At 35.9% G+C, this 25,535-nt stretch overlaps 1 protein-coding gene across 3 annotated transcripts in view; it reads left to right on the forward strand.

Moving 5' to 3' along the window:
* prickle2b (prickle homolog 2b) overlaps nucleotides 1-25,535 on the forward strand; it is a 69,142-nt gene that overhangs the window by 7,086 nt on the left and 36,521 nt on the right. The window contains exon 1 of one of the 3 annotated variants that reach the window (XM_043252654.1): nucleotides 22,787-23,100. The exons of the other annotated variants lie outside the window; for them this stretch is intronic. The gene's annotated coding sequence lies outside the window, so the exon portion shown is untranslated. Of the gene's footprint in view, nucleotides 1-22,786; nucleotides 23,101-25,535 lie in introns of those variants that run through there. 3 annotated transcript variants of the gene reach the window in all.

Raw genomic sequence — 25,535 nt, forward strand, 5'->3', positions numbered from 1 at the left:
TGCACATATGTTCTTGAAAGACGTCTGTTATGTTAACAAACATTTTTGATTGCATTGTTTTGAAATGTAAATTACTCCATGTAATGACAAAGCATATTTATTAACTCTTCTATTAATATCAATATAAAACAAATGGTAGCATTTTATTTTACAGTACATGTACATCCCTGGTACATACATGGTAAATATCTTGTACTTTCAGACAAATGAGTGATAACATTAGGTACTTACCTGAAGTGTATGTACATGGTAACAACTAAGAAACACAGCTGTACTCTTAGGCAGCCCTTTTCTTAAAACGTCTGTCTTGCAGAGACTGACTAATATGAGCTCCTTAAAGTTAACTGGAAGATACATTTTTCAAACAGTGGTTCAAGTGGATGTCTGAGTTCAATCTTTCTTTTTTTTTTCTTCTTATTTTATCTGGAAAAAGAGAACATGTCTAATAATTTGGCACACCTGAATATAAAGAGTTATTGAGTTATATACTTTCAGCCTTCACGGACAATTATATATCACTTATATATGATTAAATACAAAATCAATAGTAGTTATTAAGATCGATGTGGTTTGGGAATGCTAAAATGTTTTTGTGGCAAAAATATGACCAAAATTTAATATATAATATATAATAATTCGGAACACAGAATATATAAGTCGTACATGCATAGTAATTTGTTTGTACAGACAAATACCAATGACCAATTTGTGTGAGTGAGAACCGTCACAGGGCAGCTAATTAGATATTTTACTGTACTTACTGATGTATATACATGGTAAATATGTAGTGCTTACACAGAAGTGGATAAAAACAGGCACATCCTCATAGGTGCAGGAAGTGTCGTTAATTCCTGTGTAACATTTATGCAAAATGGTTCACTTAATTTCCGTATACTTACTATTTACCATCTATCAATACCAATATCAATCAATATTTACCATCAATACTCAATAAGTACCGTGGTCCATGTTCTCACCCTCCTAACTTGAGCATAACTTCTTCTGTACATTAATTAATAAGTACTTACACCAGTACTAACGTAGTAAGTATATGGAAATATTACTGTAAAATAAAGTGAACCATTTTAAACAAAAATGACAAAGAAATGATCAGTTCTTCAAACTTTGCGAGCACTGTTGTGGAGAGCAATTTAGTGTTAACACACATCTGCTTGTACCACAATTTTACCAGGAGTATACAAAGTAAAGTATGTCTTGTTTGGTACCCCATAATAGCATACTTTTTCATAGGTGCTACATATTAACCATATACATATCATTAGTGTGTACAGTGATGTGTATTATTACTTACCATATACAGATACTCTAAGGATGTGCCTGTTTGTACCCACTTGTCCTTAAGTACTACATATTTACCATGTATATACATTAGTAAGTACAATTGTCTAATTAGTTACCATGTATGGGCACTACCTGTAAGTGACTGTTCTTATCCACACTTGTCAAATTAATTACCATGACTGTCAAGTACAGCTGTGTTTCTTATGTTACTATGTACATACGCTTCAGGTAAGTGCCTTGAGTTACCACTCATTTGCCTGTCGGTACAAGAAATTTACCACGTATGTACCAGGGAAGTACACTTTTGTTACATTTATGATTATACATTATTTACTGTCACTTTTGATCAGTTTAATGCATCATTTGATGAAAGAATTTAAAGAATGTGGATTTAACCTTGGTGCAGCTTGCCTAGGGCAGTATATGTGCATGGTGCCCGAATAGGGCTATTAAGATTTCTTCAGACATTAGTACTGTGATGTACCATCAGTTTTTGGCTTCATGGTCATTTTTCTTTGTAGGCTGTTTTCTGTATAGTGATCCATCTCAAGATGGAGAGTATGAATGGCTACAGGCGCTGCTGATCCGTATCCCTACCAGAGAGCAAAGGAATGAAAGGCTCTATGAATGTGCTCGGGACTGGGTGGACGTTATCCTTTTGTCTCCAACTCAATTCTGAATTGTACATGCGGCAGGGTTATGTATGTTGTTGATATACATGAGCACAGACACTCATGCAGCTACAAAGACTCACACAGATTGGGAAACGCAGGTATCCCTGGGCTCCCTGCAGCACTTCAAACCGTCCTTTTCATTCAGCTTGTCCTCTTTCCTCCATCTCTCTCACTTTGTCATCTGTCTCTTACTTACATGGAGAACTTTTACACCACCTCTAGATGAGTGTGGGTTGTTCTTGAGGTTGCAAATTTAAACTTTTACTAATCTCAACTTCAATCAATCTCAACCGTCTCTTCTCTTATTGATAACATCACCATCATACCATCATATGTATATGGTATGATGGTATATATTGGTGTATATGATGGTATATATATTTTTTAATTATTATAAATAATAATTCCCCCATTCACTTTTCTTTCTTAACCTCTTAAGTGCCTGCCATTCTTTAAAAACTGCATCTGTGTGCAAACTGCTCTGTTGTAAATGAGCTTTAAATGGATGCATGTGACCAACACTGCTGCTGGAATCCCACGGGAAAATGTGATTTTTATCATGGTTGTGAGGTCAGGGCCAATTGCAGCGATATTTTTTGAAGTAAAAACTGTACGATTGAATTGAAAGATTTTTTCCTTTGTTTTGAACAGGCAAAAACAATTTAAATAAATTGAATTGTAAACTCTGTTTAACATAACAGCTTTATAGTGAGTATGATTTAACATATCACAGTATATAACTTTAATGTATATATTAAAATCAAATATTAGTTTATATACTTTTCATTTGCATACTATAAAAGAATGTCAAAAGATGTCAAGTAGTTTATTAATAGCCGGAGTCATGAATGAAATGAAATGAAATGAAATGCTAAACATTTGAGATATAAAGTTACGACAGAATGCTTTCATGACAAGATGGTTGTTGTCCTTGAAATTTTTGGCTGCTGTAACTTTTTCTTTTCAATAGAGGGCACCATTGTATTTGCTTAGTACACTGGATCCTATTCTCCCTTGGAAGAACACACTTAAATTTGACAAACTAGTGTTGGGGCTAAAATCAGCTTTTTTGAATCCGTTTCGTTATAATGCAAAATAACTGACAGTTTGCCCAGTAATACACATCTGCAGTTGCCGCTTTAGTTTCTCTATGTGAACATAAATGAAGGGCGAATGCTCAGGTACATCTAAATAGAAACATGTCTCTCTGTTACAGCATAAATCTCAACCTACGAAAGAAAAGCACATTAGTATGTAAATTACATTTCACCCTTTGCCTTGCTCTACAGAAACATTGCAGAAGCACGGTGAATATTAGTGATGTATGTCCTTGTATGCATGCATTTTAGCATGTGTATGCGTATGTGCATGGATTGCTCAGCATTTCACGGACGACAGGAAAGCAGTCATGGCCTTTCTGCCACTGCATATCATTCCATCTAAAAGGAAAGCGCCGGAAATTGCTCTTAATAGAAGAGCTGAAGCAGTTCCAATTTCCTCTGATCACAGAGCTGGGCACTTCCGTGTGAGCCTGATTTGCACGTACAACTCATTCAAGTGCACCTTTTATCTGAACTGAATAGTGATAATCCTGTATATCGATAACCCAGTGTTCTAATGCACGATAAACTGTAAGTACATACTTGGCACAGAGATTTACGTCTATCAAGGCATTTGTATTATTAGACTGATTACACTCTAACTTTTTGGTCAAATTAGGGTATTTAGTCATCGGTAGCTACATGTAAGAAATTTTTCACAAATGGAAGAAACTTAAATGTAAATCTAAGAAGTGACTCTCATTCAAAATGCTGTCTTTTTCTCAGTGAGTCATGTAAAGAGAAGCATTTCTAGGCGCCGGTTTCCAGGGTGATGGTACTATTCACACTCCTTTGGTGCTGTGACAACCACACTAGAAGGCAGACGAATGAGGGTGAGAGTGGTCAGAAATCAAACACGACACCCCCGAGATGTGAACAAACAATCTGAGGAGGATCCAGTCTTCAGTTTCATTCCTCCATGTTTTTGACAGCTGTTTTGTAGATAAATTGTGTAAAATCTCAGCCAAAGTCTCATACCGTTCTTAACATCCATGACAGGTCCTGTTTGTTTGAAGTCGAGAATAATTATTTTTACATTAGGACAATGGGCCAATAAAAAGTTAAGCGGAGCAATCCACCTTCCCTTATTCGTGCTTAGAGTCTCTAGCTGTTGAGCTCTGACATCTCCACCCAAACATACAACAGCCACAGGGAGTGTAAAATCAAAACCAGACATGGCTTCCTTCCATGAATTTTTATGATAGATTATTGGTAATGTAAACAAACTTGTGTGAGGATCATTTCAAAGGCATCCCGGGCTCAAGAGAATGCAGATAGCCTTCACTAAGTGACCTAAGGTGATTCTTAGATTTGGCAGTTTTGCGATCACATGCCTCAGAAATACGAAACGCTTGCAAGGTCATGCGTTTTTCAAAGGCTAAAAGCTATTCGTCTCTTGATGTGATATTCTTGTAGCTCCGGTGAAGTGCAAAAGTCACTGATTTTGAACTTGAAAGCATTCAGATTTGTTTTGACTGGTCATGTGATATTTGACACCATCCTGTCGATGACAACTAGGCAGTAAGTCGCGACGGGCCAAAAATTACAGCGATTTTGTCACTGTTGAGAATGCGAAGCCAAGCAAGAGCACTTGTGCAAGGAAAGGGTTAATTATGCAAGGAAAAGCCAACTGTGAGCTTCAGATCAGCAATGGGTGTAACTGCATGCTTTATCTATCCAGCTGCAAAAACTGCATTTGATACAGAAGATTTGAGATCCACATGTTTTTCCAGTCGTTTGTAACAGGAACAATTCCTTTTCTTTGAAAAGCATACTCGCATATAAAGACAGAGCTATGCATTGTGCATTATTATGCCTCAATACGAGCAGTTTACAATCTAAATTACCTGCTTAAATGATTTTTGACTATGATAAAATTACATTTCAGAAAGTTCTGTTTTTGTGTTCTGTGGAACAATAACAGCGTACAGTTTTGGAGTGTCATGAGGTTGAGTAAATGATGGTAGAGCTTTTGGATGAACTTCTCTTTAAAGTCTTTGAAGCGTTTCTGTGAAACAGCCTTACAAATGTGACGCAGAGCCCTGCGTTATTAAAGCATTCCTGTCTCCTATACTCCGAGGAAGCAGAGCCTAATGATTCACGGCTACCCTCAGCTGTTTAGGAAGAAAGACTAATCCACTTTAGAAAGTCAAGAAAGAGAGAAGAAAAACAGATTGAAATGGGAAAAAGAGAGGGATGTGATGACATCATCCTGGCTAGCCTGTGTAGTTTTTTATCACTTCATTCTTTTTATAGACAGATTAAACCAACGATTATTCCATCAGTGCATCTGTGTCTAATCAGGACAGAGAGCTGTTTGTTTCTCTAATAATATGTTTAAAAAGTCCAGCCCTGACTATGTTTATTGGATAAGTGTGTTGTGTGTGGGTTACTTATTCTTTGGGGACATAATTGTCCCCAGAAGTTAGCTAAATCTGAAAAAGACTCCCTTCGGGGATACATACGAATGGGTATAGTATATCAAAACACAACAAGGTCGACAAACTGTTGCTTTTGAGAAAACCTTTCATTACACTTTTAAATGTTAAAATATTATTTTTTAAATTTGAACATTAGTAAAATTTTTAGCAGAAATAGTTAATGAAGTATTTATATTTTTTTATTATTTTTTATTATTATTTTTTTAATGGGAGAACTTCTAGATCTTTAGTCTTAAATGCAGTTCAAACTCTGAAATGTTTTAAGGGTCAGATTATGGTTTAGATTATGCTTGGTTATTTGCTTTATTTAAAAATAAAACAAGTTTATGTCTTCATTAAGCTGCTAATTATCAGCTCTTATTCATTAGGCTGCTAATTATATCTATACTTGGCTATACTTTGGGGATGAATTTGTCCCTTGAAGTTTGCTAAGCATAACAAAACTTTCCTTTAGGGACATTTGGGGCCGTCCTTATACTTTTTTTCTTTTTTTCATTTTTTTATATATAATAATAATAATATTTTATTTCTTTTTTTTTTTTATTATTATTATTTTTTTTAATACAATTTAAAGGGATAATTCACCCAAAAATAACAATTCTGTCATACTGTAAGTCCTTCGCTCAACTTCAAAACACAAATTAAGATGAATTCTATCAGCTTCCTGACCTTTACATTCACAGCAACAAAACTACCATGCTCAAGTCCCAAGGTTGTAAAGATATTGTTAAAATAGTCAGCGGTTCAACCATAACGTTAAGAATCTACAAGAATACTTTTGTGTGCAAAAATAGTGAATTTATTTAACAATTTATTCTTCCATACCACAAAAATATCTTAATTCACGTTCTGAGGATGAATGAAGCTCTTACAGGTTTGGAACAACATAAAGTTGAGTAATTAATGCCATAAAATTTAGATTTTATTTTTCCTATTTTAAATAGTATTTTTCTGAATATGGACCCAGTTTCACTCATTATGTAGTGCACTGATTTCAAAATATTGTCCAGTAATTAGTCAGTAGCCAACAGGGTACTGATATTTTGATAAGTTCTGATTTGGTTTGTTCTCAATTCTAGAAGATAATATTCTCCACAATTAAACGTGTGTGTGTGTCTGTGTTGTTTTTGCATTCCAGCAAGTCCATCATCTTCTTACAGTGATCAATCCTTTTGGCTAAGAGAGAGCTTGCTCATGCTCAAACATGTTGAGTGGACCTCTCAACTGCCTCTCTCCTGTTTTGGAGAGGTACTTTTATTTTCTTGGCTCTTCTATGAAATCCATGCCACTTAATCCTCCGTTTCCACTGTATGCTTTTGTCTTTCTTCCAGTCTCTTACACAGCAAGCTGAGTTATGGTTCCATGGGGAGTGAGACAGGCATGGGATAAGGATGAGCTCTTGTTTCTCCATCAGATGGCATTTGCGCTCTCTTCTCCAGTGCTGGTTATTGTATGAGTGTGCGGGGATTGGTAGACACAGCAGATGCCGGGTGATCATGCTTTTCTGCCCTGAAGCGAACGATTACCATGTGCACCATGTGTTTGTACTTGTGTGTACGGGCGTAACCATGCTGGTGGATTTGGGTGTAGTCTGCATGTGCACTGGGGGGGGTGGGGGGCTCCTGTGCGTTGACTAGAAGTGTGAAAGTGCGACATCGGTGCCAAACGTGTGTAAAGCAGAACTTCTGTCATGCCGATTATCTAGTCATATGTTACACAGTCTGCTGGCTGGGATGTCTGGGAGCAATTTGGTTCAGTATGAGTGAATGGGCTGTGAGGCTGTGGACTGTAAGCATATAAAATTACACACACACAACATGCACATATGAGAAATAATTTTTGAGAATTAAGGACCTTTGCACTTTTTTGTGCAATCTAGATACATCAGAGTAGTAAATGATATGAGCCTTTTTGGACTGTTTGGATGAGTGCGGGCATTTTTGTCTATATACCTTTTGCATTTTTGGAATTTACGCACCTTGTATTATTGGTCTACCAAATTTTGGACCGTCTCTATTTGTTAAAATTATTTTCAACAATTATATCTAATTATGTCTAGTGGACAAAATATAAGGTTCTCTTCTAAGTCACATATGTTACATGTGCTTTTAATTATGACACCAAATCATGCTTTTGTCTTTTTTTCCTCTTTTGCCTTTGCTTTTATGTTCTCTCTCTTTATCTCTCTGTCATTTTATTTCTCTGTCTACCTCTTGCTGTTAGGTTGCCATAGACTGCAACTTCACCTTGACAACAGTCCCTCCCAGTACCTTGTTTGAATTGTAAATGCTAGCACACTTGCAAGCTGTGCACCTTTACTATGAATAATGAATATACACAGCAAGTAGAATATTTGATGTTGTTTGCATGCACTGAAAGTTACCACTTCAATAGCGTACTTTACAGTATCATGTTAAAAAAACATGCATATTGGGGATCAGTATAATTCAAGATAAATCCCTGACACCATAACACTTAAAAATCCTTATAATCTTTAAAATGGAGACAAAGAATTAAGAAGCATTGGTACCAAACGTGTATAGAGAAAACATACTGAAGGTATTTTATCTAGTATTCTGCATAGGAATATTCTTCCAAAGTTAGTGCCTAAGGAGTGCTCTTTAAAGTTATTTTTAGCTGCTCACTTGAAATGGTAAGAAATCGTACCTAATGAGGCAAAATGCTGACTTAGACAAAGTTAAGTCAAAAGACCCTTCTGCAGTCAGACATTATTATAGTTAGTTCAGTTTCATCCGTTCAGAATAGGTTCAGTTTATGGTTCAATTCAAGTTTTAAATTAGACGTGAATCAAAGGGGGAATTTTTACTCTAAATTTTGTGGACTCTCCTGTAAGTCCAGGTCATTGTAATGCGGTGACTGTGTTAGCCGCCGGGATCTAGTGCATATATTAGTGGACTGTCTGACTTGATTAATGACAGCAAACAGTTGACTGTAGAGCTGACAGGCCTTGCTGCGCAAATACAATAGGCCTGCCATGAGGACACACACACACACACACATTCGGAGAGGCCAGGATCCGCCGGGCTTAGTCTTTATAGAGCACTTGTGATCCAGTAAGGGACATTCCATATGGTAAAACTATCTTTGGGGAGATTTTATGAAATAAATTAATATTGCTCCATTTGTAAAAAGGAAATAGGCTGTAATAATGTATTTTCCAGTGCCTGTTACTAGTGAAGTGAGAGCTGAGACCTCCGGCTTTGTCTTCTGTCCATTGTGTCATCAAAAATCATGCATAATTCTCTCTAGTCTGCGCCAGGAAGGCACTTGTAGTCATGAAATATCAGCAAGAGACAAAGATTCAGTGCTAATGATGCTATTTCCATGAAAAAGTGAATGACATGTTTGTAATGATACTTTTAATGCTCAGTTTGTCTCGACTAGATGTTTGCAAATGTGAAAAACCACTATGATTATCTTTTGAAATAACCTCCAATTGTCAGATTGAGATCACATCTTCTGTTCTTCACTGATCAAAGCTGGGCGTGTGCGTCAGAGTTTTTGCAACCTTAAGGAGGCTTCAACGTCAGGCTTTGATAGATCTAGAGTTTAGATCATACTCTGTGTCTGACAGCAAAATGTTCAGCTATTTTTGGAAACCGAAACGCTTCCATCCTCAAACATCTTCAAAGACCTGTTTATTACTGATGTCCCACAAATCTCCATAAAGAGTTTCTAGTTAAAATAGTATAGCTGAACTGGATTAATGGCTGCTGAAGATTTAGTCGCATCACAGAAATAAATATCTAACATATTATCATATATATATATATATATATATATATATATATATATATATATATATATATATATATATATATATATATATATATATATATATATATATATATATATATATATAAATAATTCAGTAATAATAGTTCAGTAATTATAATTCTAGTGATATTGTAGTGATGTTTCAGTTGTTACTGCATATTTATCAAATTAATTCAGTTTTGATGTGAAAAGTCAGTGGGCTGAAGTCGATAGTTCATTTTAGGATTATGCGATAGAAAATAAAATGAACTCTGTATAAAGTGATAGAAGTCAATGGAAGTCTCTATCATGACACGTTTGTGAGCTACTGAGTGCGTTATGAGCTCCCTGCTGGGGCTTTGCTTGACTGCTTGATTCAACATTTACATAGTTCAGTTTAATCCTTAACGACCATCTGTTGTTTGACCTACTCCTGTGCTGTGAGGAGACTAGTAGCAACACACACACATATTTGTAGCACTGTTTCGTTTGGCATGTGCAGGGCATTGTGTCATTAGCAGATCCCAGCTAAGTGTCATGTTTCAGGTTAAGAAGCTTATAGACTTTGCAACACTTCAATAGTTAATGTCCATCAGTCTCACAATTAATTCAATTCTGTATTTATGTCCTGGGATCAATAAATTCCCAGCCTTTTTCATTCATTACCTCATCCAAGTGTTTTATTTTTGTTTTTAGTTAGCTTTGCTAGCTGCATTGGGACTGAGGACTCATCATAGGCTGTAAAAGTCTGTTTTATGCAACTGGTTTATTTTAGGAGAAAAAAACATGACATTTTTTCTGCTTGCTCATGTTTCCATAACAGTACATTCAAACCAACAGCAAAGGTCGAGCTGAGCATGAATTATGACAGCTTCCTGACAGACCTGCCATGAGCACCCCTGATTGCTGTACCCATTCATTGCAATCAGTTTTCCTCTGATGACTTGATTAGCTTTTTCCGTCAGATCCCTCTGCTCTCTCTTTAAGCACATGATTCGAGTCCGACATCAACCGTTCTTATATCTGCAGGAGGGTAGGTAAAATGTTTGTCTGATTTATAAGATAAAAAAAAAATCTGAAGCTACCATTAAAAGGTTTTGGCTCAGTGAGATTTTTTTATTATTTTGAAAGTCACTTATAATTACCAAGGCCATATTTAAAAAACAAAAAAAAAACATAAATATTGTTGAATATTACCACAACTAAAAATAAATCTTTTCCATTTTAATATATATTTAACATGTAATGTAGTCCTGTCATGCAAAGCAGAATTTTAAGCAACATTTCTCCAGTTTTCACTCCATCAGAAATCATTATGTTTCTTGAGCAGTTTGCCGCTCAAGAAACCCCTTAATATAATAAAACAAATAAAAAATAAAACCACAATACTGCCATAAGCCCTATTCAGACAGGAATAGTTTTACAGGGGGTTGTTAGAGAAATTTTAGTTTCACAGACGTACTTGGTGATTTTAATCCCGTCCGAATCTGCCATGTTTGTGTTTTTCTCTCACAACCTCTGTGGTAATTCCAGAGCAAATTACCTACTGTTTTTCAGCAAACTCAGTGACCCTCTGAGAAAACTAATCCCGTCCGAATGTGATATCTGTGATTGCCAGTGATATTATTTTTCACGATACCATTTCCTTGTGTTTTCCGCACATACGTTTGAGATATTTTGATATAGAAATGAAAAAAATAATAATAATAATTTATATATATATATATATATATATATATATATATATATATATATATATATGACAATAATAAAATAAAGAGACTTAAACTGTTAAGAAATATCTGTTCTAAACTGTTGTAGTATCAGTATCGGGTAACATTACTCAAGTTAATTTCTGCACTCAATTACACAATGTTTTAAAGACATGGGTTTACTACAAATAAAAAATAGAATAGTTAAACTAAAGTAACCACACATTAACATAGTTTTGCTACTAACAATTTACCTTCAGAATGGTATTTGTGATTATACTAATTGTAATTCATCCTAATGACTATATGCATACGCATACAGAGCTCAGTGACGCCCAGACATACAAAAAAGACCCTCCCACCTCTGTAATAAACACGGAGATGTTAGTCCCGATTGAAATGGTACATGAAAATTGCAGACGTCAGGTGGTAAGAATCGAACTCTAGAAACTAGCCCTGTCCGAATAGGGCTATAGTTTAGTTTACTGTAGAATAGAAATGCCTTTAAAGTGCCCTTACTGACCCCAAACGTTTAAACAGTATAACTTTTATGTGCCAATAAACTTTATATGTAACTTTTTATTTATTTAACACATTAATTTACTGTCAATTAAATATCATGTTCTTCATGAAGTTTAATCACTAAAATCTGGGGTTTGAGGAATTTTAACACGGCTATAAATGTCTTTTTTAGAGTTTCTTTAATGAAAAATGTGGGCTTAGTCCATTTCTCTGTTAATTTAATTGAACTCTAGAGAAAATATAGCTTTTATTCAGTTTTACTCCTTTTATTTTCTCCACCCCTTTTTTGTTTGTCCATTTCTCTTAAGGACCCCTCACCCTCTTACTCCTCCTTACCAAACGCAATATAAAAGACTTCAGTCGATACAGGAGCCTGGAAGCCAAGCTGACTTTTTCTTGGCTGTCTTCCCCAATGCCCGGTGTTCAAATTTGCATAGAAATAATAATGAATTTGAAAACCAGTCCAGCTAATGTTTCAAATCAAATTAGGTCATTGAGCACAGTCCCACCAGGCTGGGAAGTCTCCTTTCTTAATTATGAGCATAGCTCGAATCCCTGAAACGAGAAGTAACCGAGAGCTTGGCAGCGGATACTGAAACGCTTTGTGATTTGTGTTGTACTTGACACATCTCCCATATGTTACGCTAGTACTTGCCAGACATGGTGCTCCTGTGAGAGGTACTTATATTATTCACCTTCAGCATTATTGTGCAAAACCACCAATGAAAACTGTTTTTGCTGGGAATGACATGCATACACGACATTGATGTACTGCTTCTTAGATAAATGATTATGGGTTTGCGTTTTCTCTCTCTCTGCTACCAATTGCCTCTCATTGGTTCCCTGTCCTGTTCGCTGCCCCTGTAGACTTGTTCTACATTTAAGACGTTCTGTTTAAGCCTGTTATCCAGGGGAGTGATGTAAATGTTTGGTCTGTGGGTTGTAAGCAGATGGTATTAGTCCCAGGCTCTGAGCTTCATGCCAAGCAGACTGTTTTTGCTTTATTAAAAGTCACATCTTATTAGACCACCTTACTTCTTCTATTGCTCTTCTGAGGATCTCTTTGAAGCTGAGCAAACTTGCCCACCCATTTGAGAGCACAAGCGGTTTGCATATCATGCTGAATCATTTTTAAAAGTTGGTGATCTGAACATTTCTCCACTTTAGCTTTAGTTTGATACCTCACAGAATAAGGGAATCAAAAAAATGTCTGTGGCCTGCATATGCATGAACTGTTTTATAACTGAAGATTGGTAGCCTGTATATTGCACAGCTTAGAGCTGTAGTTTGTTACTGCAAAGTAAAACAATAAGAAAAAGATATGTTTTTGTGTTTGTGGTCATGTGTGATAACTATTTTATGACCAATATGGCATCATTTTAGTGAGTCTGGGGGGACTTGTAATAACTTTGCAAACAAAGAAGAAGGAAATTAGCACGATTAGCATAATTCTACTGGTGATTTACTAACAATGCGCACGTTAAACAATGTAGACACAGCTAAATCATTTCCATAATGACCAGCTCAATCTAGAGGTGACTGTAACACTAAGACTTTTTTTTTATTAACCCTCTGGTTGTGTTTGAGTCAAATTGACCCAAAGAATTTTTTCTCTTTCCTGAAAATAATTAATGGCCTGCCATTTTTGTGCTATTTTATGCAATTTAGTACAAAATTAAAAGCGAACTTCCTGATTAAACATTAAAGCATGCCAGTGTGAAGTTTAAATTTTTTTTTTATCTCATACTCATATTGCTTTTTTCACAAACAAATGATGTGCCTATAGTATAAATGAGGCCTACGATTAATAAGATGCAAACACAAACACAAAACCAGTCCTAAATTAAATAAAACAAGTTGACAAAAAGGTTGAGTCCAATTTTTGTTGATAATTTATAAGCAACTGTTCTTAAAAGTCCGGTCATTTTTGACCTGGAATACCACAAGTGTGACAGGAATCCGAACACAGCTAGAGAGATTAATTTAATATTAGATTATGATCAACTTAAACATTTAAATGATTTTATTATCATGCCCGTACATACTGACACACATACGTTTCTGGCACCAAAGAAAGGTAGCTTGCACAAAGGAAAATGTAAAACATATTTCAGTCATCTTCCCTACTTTGCATGTGTGTGTGTTCCAGTCCTTGTTCCAAGTGGTGTAAATTAGCAGTGTAATTGCTGGCAATGAGGCCAAGAGCCCGGGGAGAGGATTTTGGGATAACCTGTTGCTTAAGCACCAGAGGGAATGATTATCCAGACACAAACACACACGCATACATACATACATGCAGACTTACTTTGAAGTAACTTCTCTCTTTTTATCTCGCTCTTGCATTTATTTGCATCCACATGATTTGAGCCTTTGTAGTGCAAAACCGAATCGAGTTTTACCTTACTTTTAATGAGCTCTGATCCAGTGCAGTGAATATTTGTGTGAAGCAAACCAGCCAGAAGCATTTTAGATTGATGGATAGTGACATCAGCTGCACAAAGTGTTTGTGGACGAGTGAGGAGAAGAAAAAGAGTGAAATCTTGTTGCTAGCGTGATTCATGTCAGACACAAACACCAGTTAACATTCACCCTCGCTGCATTTATAATCGCAGATGTTCCCATTGAGTTAACTTTGATACGGCTCTCTGACCTCTGCAAAGTTCAAATTAGCTGTGTATTCATAAATATCAGTCTGACAGCTCATGCCTCCAAACCTTCTTGTGCAGCTTGGAAATGAGCAAGCTCACACACTCAGCTGATAATGATTATACAGACTGAAATGTCTCCCGCAGTCTCTGCGTGCACATCTGTTTCACACATTTGAACGCTGTGAGTGATTCAGGACAAATTCATGTTAAATGTTTATTTTCTCTGCTTTCAAATTATCTTGTCTCTTTGAGAGAGAACAAATGGGAAAGTCCCGTAATTTCTCAGTATCTTCTATCTTTTACTTGACTGGTCTTATTATGACTGGGTTGCATCTGGTTTGATTGTTTAAAGATACAGTACCTGAAGCATGGTCTGTATCTCCCAGCTTTGTAAAACAAGTATTTTTCATGTTGTTTTACTGATATTGTAATATCTAACCCTGAAAATACGATGAAATACGGTAATCGTTTTTAAGGTTTGACCTTCAAGTGGCTTAAAAATTGACTGTGGCTGATTGTTTGTAATGAGAATTTTCTTTCTTATTTTAAGCTGTCACTTAGCCACTTGGGAATCAGTGGCTCATCTCTGAAGTGTTAATGTAAAGATAAGGGAGAGGGAATTGAGGAAATGAATTATTATCACATTGTCACTTTAACTCACGTTGTCTATTTATGTAGGCATATAAATGCATCCCACGTTCAGCTGTACAGATATTCATCACCGATAGAGTGGGATGAAGAGTAGGAGAGAAAGGGTAGAGGAGAGTAAAGAAGGGGATACACACATTAATCCACATGTTCAAACAATCAAAGCTTCAAAGTATCCATCCTGCATGAAATAATAAAATTGAAATTAAATGCCAAGATTTTCTGATTTGTGTATATATTTGGTTAAATTAGCCCCAAACAGAATGCATATGAAAATTCAGTAATGGTAAAGTAAATATTTGATTGATATCTGCCTGTTAGTTTAGCTTTAAAGGCCGATATTAATGATGTTTACATTTTTCTGGAATCCACCGATGTTTTAAACTGAGAATTTTTATATTTATTGCAGTTATGTTGCTAATACAGCTCATTAGCTGAACGTGTGTTACCTGAAACTTCCATAGAGGGAAAAGCTGGAAAGATTTGTTCTTCGATTGTTTCATATAATAACACGTTTCACTTTGAAATCAGCACGAGTGCCTTGATTGAAGCCAATAATAGCACTGTATTTGACAGGCTGGCATTGTGTGCCCATTTCTATAAATTGCTCAGAAGTGAAGGAGCCCGTTTTAATAGCCTTTCAATGCTGAAATGATTGCATTCATGGCAAATTGCCTTCTCCATTGTTTCTCATCAGTGCAGGGAGAGCGGGAGAGGGAGGGGCCGGGGGTCGGTCATTGTTTGAGGGGAGACATCTGAGAGGGGTCGCGTTTCAGCGCTCCACCGTCTCTCTGGCTTTTCCTGCTGCCTCCTTATGATTAAATCATTCCCAAGCTTTCTGACACACAAACACGCATGCACACTCAACACATGCAGCTCGAGGGAACTCGGGATGGAATCCACACTTCATAAACTAGAAGAAAATAAAAAAGCAAGAGTCTGTCTGTCTTGCAGACCAGGTCGCGGATGGCTCTTTGTTCTCAGGGCAGACGGAAGACCAGTTGGCTCTTATTGCAAGCTTCTTCGCTCTTTAATTCCCTCCTGTCCCTCTGTTTCTCCCTCTCGCTTACTCACTCTCTCTCTCTGATATATGACATCTGTTTATGTGAAATTGGATTTCAGTGGGTCCCGTGTGGCAGCCGGTCATACGTCTTCTGTATTTTATACAGGGTTGTGCAAAACTCTGAATTTAACAACTGATTCTCTTTCAATTCATGAGTTGTAATTTAGTTGGCCACATGCTCCACGGAATGTTAAATTGGAATTTGAATTGGAATGACAGCTAGAGGAATTGCAATTGTTCATAACAAAAGGGGGATTTTATTTGTCCAACAAAACAACAAAACCAGGTGATTTTGTAGGTGTCCTGTTTAACTTGTCTACTAAGAAAAAAAACATGGTCTATAAAATAAATGTTAATTCGTAAAATATAATAATAAATATTTTACATTAATATATGTGCAAGATAGCATGTAATCAAAGTAAATGTAATCAAACATTAAAAAAGACAATTCTGAATCTTCAGTTGTGACTATACATACAGTTTGCTATTGAATTCAAGTTTATGAAATGAACTGTATTTAACTCCCAGATCTGAATGGCACACAGCTGTTTTATCATTTCCTTTTTCCCCCTATAGGAGCATGTGAACTAGAAAACAAGAGTGCTAAAGCTAGAGAAAGAGAGATGTGAGAAAAGTGAAAGAATGAAAGCAAGAGATAACAAGCGCAAGAAAGACTGAACAGACTCAAAGAAAGGTTGTCTCTATGGTCTCGTCTCAGATAAAACTCTCTGATGCGTGACTGGCAGATGGGCCGACACAAGCGCTGTGAACTTTACACTTCACTGTCAGTAAGTGGATTGCTTATTTTCACATGGCAGTTGGACTCCATAGTAGTCTCTCTCTCTCACTTTTCTGAGTGCAGTTAGCAACCCTTGTTTCCTGTATCCTCTGGAGTTTTACCCCACTTTTACTCTGACAGTAGCTCTGTTCTGAAAGAAGTGACCAAAATATCAGAGCCATTTAATTTAGTAGGGATGTAGAATATGGTCAGAATAGGCACTTTAATTGTACAAATTAATATGTTAATAATAGACATGCTAATAAGCAACTTGTTAATAGTAAGATCTGGTCCCTATACTAAAGTGTTACGTAGTAAACGCTAAAAATTAAGTTATTATTCACAAAAAATTGCATTATAGCCATGGTCACCATTCACTTTCACTGTATGAAAACTTTGGATCTCCAAAGCAACATCATAAAGATTTCAAAATGCATAAAGCTGATTGAATGATGACAGAGTTTCAATGAACTGGTCTTTGGTGACTAAATAGTGCACATCCTGAGACTCATCATAAATTCATTAATTCCACCCCTAATACATTAGATCAGGTTATTTTCCAAATAGCCTTTTCCCTTTTTATATTAAGGTTTAATGCAAATGATGCAATATCACCAAAATGAAATATTCATCAAGCTAGCCCATGTCTTCCCAGAGGGGACTAGGCTGTTTTAGGGCAGTAAAGATCAATGATATGTGTGCATCCTTGCATGTGCACGGTAATGTGGCGACCAACAGAGCGTAGCCTTTTCTGCCGCTTGTCAATAGAAGTAATATTTGCTGATTGATTTTTGCCACTGCATCACAGGATAAGGTATCCCTGATTGGATACTTTTTTTATTTGTGCGAGAGTGTGTGAGCATCATATGTCACATTCAAGAGGTCTGTAACATGGGAACACTGCCAGCCACAATAGATTGTGAAAGGAATTTACCACACCTACTCAATTCTGTGGTCAGGATAACTCGACTGGTCTATTGTCTGGGTCGCTTTCAAGGCAATAGGTCTTTAATTACAGCAGGAAACCTGTTTTGTATCATTGGAGATGGTTTAATAGACTATTGTTTGGCTGCTCTACAAATGGTAATGCTGATAAGATAAACAAGCTTTTTTGTGTTTACACCTACTAACCAAAGAATGTTGTTAAAACAGAGAAGGAAAACCCCAAGAAAGCTTGTGTGGCACAGTTTCCATCCATCAACCATCAATCATCCTTGGTTCTATATTTCCTCTCAAATATTTTGTGGCTCTGAGGTAGTTTTGGTTTATTTGTTAGTTAAAGGCCTCTCTAAACCCACATCATGCAAATAAGTAATCATTTTAGCAGTTTTTTGTACTTAGGCTGTATTCCTAGAGAAGTTATAATGCCATTTGTACCAGAAAGAGTTAAAGATGAGAAGCAGCAGTTCCCAGAATGCAGTACAAAATCAGAAGGGTCCAAAAATGGACATCTAAGCATCTGAGATTTGTCTTTTTGTCTGCTATGTAAGAGTCTGTTATCGTTCAAGACATTCCTCCATGCTGAACACTGTCAGTTCCCTCAATATGCTGATGCTGTGCTTTCCGGGAGAGGTCTTGAGTCACATCTCCGCTGACCTTTGTCCGATATCTCTCCTGGGTTTAAGCAGAGCGTGCTCTTGGAAACCTAATTTTATGTGTGCAGTCTCGTGTAAGAGAACCAAAGACAATAAAAGGAAGAGAGAAACATTCTGAGAACAGAAGAAACTGTCAATCTCTAGTTTAAAAGACTTGAAATAAAAGGTCGCGACCTCTAACTGTTTCTCATCGTCTCTTCCTGTCTAATCAAAACCATAAGTCTGCTCTATCTTCTTCAGTATGGCTGTCGCCCCGGGCTGACTCGTGACACTAACATAGACATCGTTTCTTCATTGGTTAAATGTTCTGCTTAGTTCATTTGATTGGCAGTTGAAGTAGATACTCAAATAAACCCTGTCAGTGTTTGTGTCTTCTGATGTGCCTTTTGGGACCTTCTGTGATGGGCAAGTTAAACACACAGTAATGCTGTCCTGGCATTTGGTCGACTATCTGGAATGCTTGAAGGTTAAAATTGTGTCATGGAGGAAGCTATAGAATGTCAAACGTAATGAAAATAAAACAATGAATGGCATTGTAAGCTAAAAGTTAAGAAACCTGTTTCTGCCTATGAATAAATAAATAAAAGAGGTAATCGTGACTTTTTATCTCTGAATTCTGACTTTTTGTCCTTCACATTTCTGATTACTTTTCTCAAAACCGTGCGAATCTAATTCTGAGAAAATACTAAGACTAAAAACGATTTTCTTACAATTGTGAGTTTATATCTCACAGTTCTGATTCTGGCAAATTCTCTGAAAAAAAGTCAGAATTGCTCCCAATTGTTAATAAAAAGTTGCCACTGTGAGGTAAAGTCGCAATTAGATTGAGGAAACAGGCTTTTATGTTTTTATTTAGTTGTGAATATGTATTGAATTTTTTTTTAGCACTAAAAACTTAATACTAAATAAATACATCTAATCTGAAATAAGAATTTCTTCTTATTTTTGCACAGTGGGGGAAATTCCTCAATGATAAAACTGAATGTCAAATGTTATTGTAATATCTTGTAATATGTAACCTTGTTATAACAGATTTACATATTGTATTACATAAAAGTATATATTTCATGATTAAGAATCAACACACTGCTAAGTGATTTTTCTCTTCAAGGGGGGTGGGTCTCTGTAGGGGAATAGGATCTTGCATGACACAGACTCAATAATTCATTCCTAATGAAAAATTAAATAAGAAATCCTTCCTGGATGCCGTGCATACTTCTAGTCCACTGTAATACACTGCAGTATAACTGCAGTTCAGTGCATTGTCCCCATATTATAACTACACTTTCCGCCACTTTGAATATGAAGATGCACTGTCGACTGTTACAAGTAAACTTCAGTGCAATTCAAGTTGAGCTCAATGCAAACCAGTCCATAGTGAAAACAACTTTCTGAAACTACTGCAATATAAGAAAGATTTCATATTGCGCTGGACTGCAATTTTAAAGCGAAAGGTACAAGAGAATCCACATTGGAGAATACATTTGTTTGTTTTTTTTCTTGAGGAAAATAACTGCAGGATACACACATATATTTCACTCATTGGTTATTCAATGTGAAGCAGCATTCTGTGAATTGCATCCATCCCTCTTTTACAGAAAGTGCTATAGCTTTATGCACATTTAGATAATGTTAATGTATTTAAGTTTAAAAAGGGCAAGTTATAAAAAAATGATTAATCATTTATAATAATGACTGAATTTTTCCATTAATAAGTTCCCTTAGTTTAGTCTGCAACAGTAAATAATTACTGTGGGTTACTTTATTCGTATAATCTCAAAATGGTAACCATGCAGAATTTATTGTATTAGAGTGGCGTTCACACAAATGCTAGATTGGTAGATTTTCAGTGGAGTTTGGCAAAAGGCACGGTGGATTTGATGAACTGAGCTTGGGACTGGCTTACAGTGATACACCGATGGGGGCAGCTTTATAAAGCTGCAGAACACTACATGTGTGATTTAGAAGGGAAGGGTGCTGGTTTTAACTTTTATAATGAAAAGATATTAGAAAACAAGTCTTTATATTATAGATTGTGTTATTGACAAGGTCATAATCATCTTCATAACAAACTGTTTTTATCATTGAATTTGCGTCCATTACTTCATTTTCTTTCTCTTGTTTTTTCTTTACTATACTGTAATGAGAACAAACCCAGCGCTGAAAGATCTCCCTCCCACACCAGCCTGTGCTTAGACCAGCTATTGCTCATCACTTCTCAAGAGATGTATGGAGAAGTATAGAGTGAAAGAAAGACAGAAAGCAACAAATAAAAAACCCTGGTTTTCTTTCTTACAAAAACAAAACCTAGTCAAGCTAGCTTTGCTTACATCTAATCAACGTGGCATTTAACTGGTTTGACTGATTGACTAGCTGGTCTCACAGCTTCTTAGCCCCTCTAAAAATAACCTTTTGAATCAAGAATGATAAAAATGAAACATCTTATTTAAGAATTTTGCGTAATAATAAAATGCATATTTTGTAGGCCCATTATAAACTATTATTACGATTATATGTTATTTTAGCATTATTACTACATTTTATTTGAACATTTTCCGTTTTCATTTTAATCTTTTTTAAAGTTTTTGTTATTGCATATTTTTGTAATTCTATTTTTTTTTTACAATACACCCTGAAGAAAATGGAATTTTCACTCAGACATCGTTAGTGAATTTCACAAATAATTCTAAAAAAAACTGGTGAATAACATTTCACTGAATATGAAATTTTAAGACAAAGACAGAAAGATTATTTTCTTCTAAAAGGTATACTGCAGTAACCTTGCATGTAGTAAGTATAGTTTTAATTTTTGTATTCTGTACTTTTAGTTTTATTATTTTATAAGTAATCCTCTTTTATGGTTTAGTGTACCAAGCTAGTAACCTTGCTTTATACTCATCAAACTGAATAGACAGCATTCATGTGCTCCTTCATGATGAGTTTGTATTATGGTATTGGAGTCTATTCACACAAAACCTCAGCAAAAAAGAAATGACTTTAACATATGATAGTCATTTTCATATCATATTCTGTTTCCTTCCCCCGTTTTTCTCCTGTTCTGTTCTAAATGACAGTGAGCGTATTAATTTAAGTGGAGGACTGATTTTGATACATGATTGTCTACTATACTATACCCCTCAATAGTCCAAAAAGGTCCTGTCGTTGATGGCTTTTCCTTCCTGATCTCAGATTTCATTACGCATTTCTTAATGCCTTTTTATGCATGCTCCTCTCTCGTTCTCTCTCTTTGCCCTCTTCAGAGTATTTTGAGGTTTTCCGCACCCTGTGCTTAGTCAAAGATGTCTATGTGGGTCACAAATTATTTTCCCACTTAAACAAGAATAGAGTGCATTTGTTAACTGGCGGGTCAAGCTGTTTCATTCATTAAGTGTAGAAACAGTTCTCTCTCTGTTTTTCTCTCAAATCCCCAGAATCCTTCTCTCTTGGGACCCTCCTATTGATTGATAACTTCAATTAGCGATGATGTGAGATGGAACATGTTACGTGTTCATGGGAGCATGCAGGGAAAGGCTTTCTCCCTTCCTCTCTTTCTCCTTTTCCCTTTTCTTCACTGTTTTAATAAAACGGTCACGATTTTCTCTCAACAGATTTCTTTACAGGTGTCATTACATACTCCTTAAGTGCTTTTTAGTTTTGGTTGAAATACAGACACGCGCAATATAAAAATGTCATATTTTGAGCCGAAAAAACACAGTATTAAGCAGAATGCCAATTCGTGCAAATGCATGAGTCAGAAGACAACAGCCGATTATTTAGGTGCTCTATCTCACATCATATGACCAACCACACTTAAATTGCACATAAAAAGCTTCCATTCACGAAGGCATTCAGAGCAGGTTGCCTGGTGCCGAGCTAACATATAATTACATTAAAGAGTCGTGCAAGCAGCCATGGAATTTTTACCGCTCCAAGTCTTGGCATAGTCTCCAGCTTCAACATTTAGAGATAATGTCAGACTAGCATGCTGCTTATAGGGCTGTATTATGCGCCTATAACTTGTGGAAAGATCAAGCATGATGGGGTGCAAAAAATTGGGGTTTATGGGAAAGTTTCTTTCAGGAATGTTAGTTGTGAGCCACTGGATTCATTATAATTTAATGTCGCTTGAATTCCACAGATAGATAGATAGATAGATAGATAGATAGATAGATAGATAGATAGATAGATAGATAGATAGATAGATAGATAGATAGATAGATAGATAGATAGATAGATAGATAGATAGATAGATATTTCTGGCAGTTGCTGTATTCTGATGCAGAATGGAGGATTTTGTTGGCTGGGTGTAGGATGTTCAAAAATGAGTGACACTTGGTCTTTTGATACAATTTTTATAGCTTTTTTTTTACAGCTGAGAGGTGATTTTAATCAGCTGGACTGCTGAGCTGTGATTGGCAGAGAGATTGATGATTCATGATTGGGGGACGGTGGGATAGAGTTTAGTGGGTGGAGGGTGATGGGAGGTAATTTTAGTCTGAGGAAGCAGACTTTCCACCTCTCAGCACTGCATGTATTCGTTGTAGCCTCTTTCTCTCTCTTTTTTCACTGCTCATTCCTTCGTTCCATCAGTTTTTAATGGCTCTGCCACAGATTGTAGAGTGAATGAGTGAAATTGTTCTCTGGCACAACGATTAGCTCCAAGCATTTGTCTTTCACTTGCTCATCCCATTTCGCCTACTCTCTGCACTCAAATGTGCACATTTTCCAGTTAAGGAAGGACCGAGAGGTTTTACTGAGGCCTGTTATTCAGAAGCGATTATTCCACGAAGGTGTAACGACTTTTAAACTCTCCTCAGAAACCTAGTGCCAAAAGGAAGTGGTAAGTACATTTTACACACTCTTAGACTTGTGGTTTTGTGTGTTTTATTCGCTTTAATGAAACCTTTGGTTTGTCAGACTTGCCATACTTGTGCTGACCTTAAAATTCTGTCATTTTTGTGTTGCTTTGGTGAAAATGTCTTTGTTTTATGGCTGTATTGCAAGCAAATGTGTCTCGAATGCAACCCATATGATTAACAGACCAGGCAAAGTGCAAGAGCTACAGAAATCCACAACCTCTTGTCATCTCAGCTGTTGTGATTTAAGGGGACTGACAGCACACAAATCTTAAAGTATCTCACAGCTGTGCGACATGCCTCTTGCTTTATTTTTAACCTCTGCTGTTGTTTTATTGGTCTACAGTACTGGTGGGGCAGGCCAGCCTGTAGCCTAAAGCTATATAGTATAGGAATTTAAGCTGCTTTACATATTTATGAACTTTGCCTTTGTTGCAAGATCTTCAAAGTTCAGGGTCACTATTCTTCTTGTTTCGTAATTGTGCATTCTGAGCCAATATATTGGCAGTATATTTTGTTATCGTCTAATGTTGAGACGGTTTATCTCTGTTGTGTCATCTGGATAGGACTGTAAATCATGACGATGCATTCTGCGAGTTGCTGTTGACTTTATGGCACTCGTGTGTGAAGGCTCGTGGCACCGGCACACATTGGGGACAGATTTAACGCGCTACCCCATGATATCCTGCACACGCCCAGAGGGGGGTTTCCAGTCACATGTACATTGTAGTCACCTGGCACTTGAACTTAGGAGTGCATAATAAAGAAAAACAAGAAAAATCTACTTTAAAAAGCAGCCAAGATCTTATAGTGCAATAGGATTATATATACATATACAAACACATATACAGCATATGTTTTGCATTTACGTGTATTTACATGTATATATTTATATTCATGTAAATTATATTATACATAAATATATTATACAAACACAATATTTTCTTAAATATATACATGCATATGTATATATATGTGTGTGTGTGTGTGTGTGTATATATATATATATATATATATATATATATTAGTACACACATATATTATTTATTTTTGGATGATTAATCATTTGACAGCACTCATATATACATTTATATATAAATAATATGTGTTTATTATTTAAAAAAAAAAATTATCAGGGTGAATTTCTGTGATTGTGTTTTTGTTTGTTTTTTTTTTTTTTTTTTTTTAAATAAATGTGAACAAAAAACGATCCTGACACATCATTAAGCCTTATGCATTCAGTACTATACAAAATTCCTGTCTGTTATCCTTTATCATAGTTTCTTTATTTCTTTTTTCATCTCTGTCCTTGGCATTCTTTTTGGCACTAACAGGATTAGTGAACACACTGTGGACTGATGATAAATACAGAAACAGTAGTCAGTGAATGAAGAGCCTAACTGTACTTTGAGAAGAGTGATTATGAGGTGAATGTGTAGATAGGAGAAGGCATGTTGAGAGGTGACAAGGATAAAGCTCTCAGTCTACCTTTATGCACACTGAAGGCTATGAATGTGGCCATTGATTTTTCCTTTTTTTTTTTTTTTTTTTTTTTGCGGGTGCGTGGGTGCCTCCTAAACACAATCTTTCCTCTCTCCTGCTGCTCGCTCTATTTCCTACTTATACAGTCACAGCCAATCAAAGCTGAATGTGCAGAGCTCCATGTGATCTGGGTTCGTCACCCAGACTGCATTCTAGTCATGGACCAGTGATTCATAATGGCTCTCTTTAATACCCCATATATATATATATATATATTTTACACATATATAAACGCAGTATTTTAAAGCACCATTAAACAAAGGGTCATGAGCCTGGATCACAGGGATCACATCATATACTTTTTTTAATTAACTTTTCTTTTAATCCTTTATTTTTTTATTACATTTTTTAAACTTGTAAAATTATTCAAGAGAATATTCAGAATTTTTTATGACCATTTTCCAACCTCTCTTGAACCCTTGATATTAAAAGCGCTATTACTGTTGTATCTTTAAATTTATTTAAATGTTGTAAATGTACAGGTGTAATGTATTTTGCACCTATTTCTTTTAATTTAATTTAATAGGGTCACAGAACAATATTATCAGTTCCAGGATAGTTCTGTAGTACAGAGATGAAGGTGCTAACCACAGCACAATCTCTGATCACTTTTAATTTTTTTTTCTGTTGTGCTTCCTTCTTATGGGCCAAGTTTCTAAACATCAAATTTAGTCATTGTTGATGTGTAAAAGTGGGCAGATGCATGCTAATCTTGCAGGTAGGGGTGTTTTTTTCAGTTTGACTGTTACAGTATCTGATTTTCACTAAATTATTATGAGTTCACGATAAAAACATTATCAAAACATCTAAAAGAAATAAATAAATAAAGCTGACAGTCAAGATTCATCGTTAATTTGATTTGTTTTCTCCCTTTTGA

The sequence above is a fragment of the Puntigrus tetrazona genome, chromosome 11 (assembly GCF_018831695.1).
Source record: "Puntigrus tetrazona isolate hp1 chromosome 11, ASM1883169v1, whole genome shotgun sequence".
Classification (NCBI taxonomy): domain Eukaryota; kingdom Metazoa; phylum Chordata; class Actinopteri; order Cypriniformes; family Cyprinidae; genus Puntigrus; species Puntigrus tetrazona.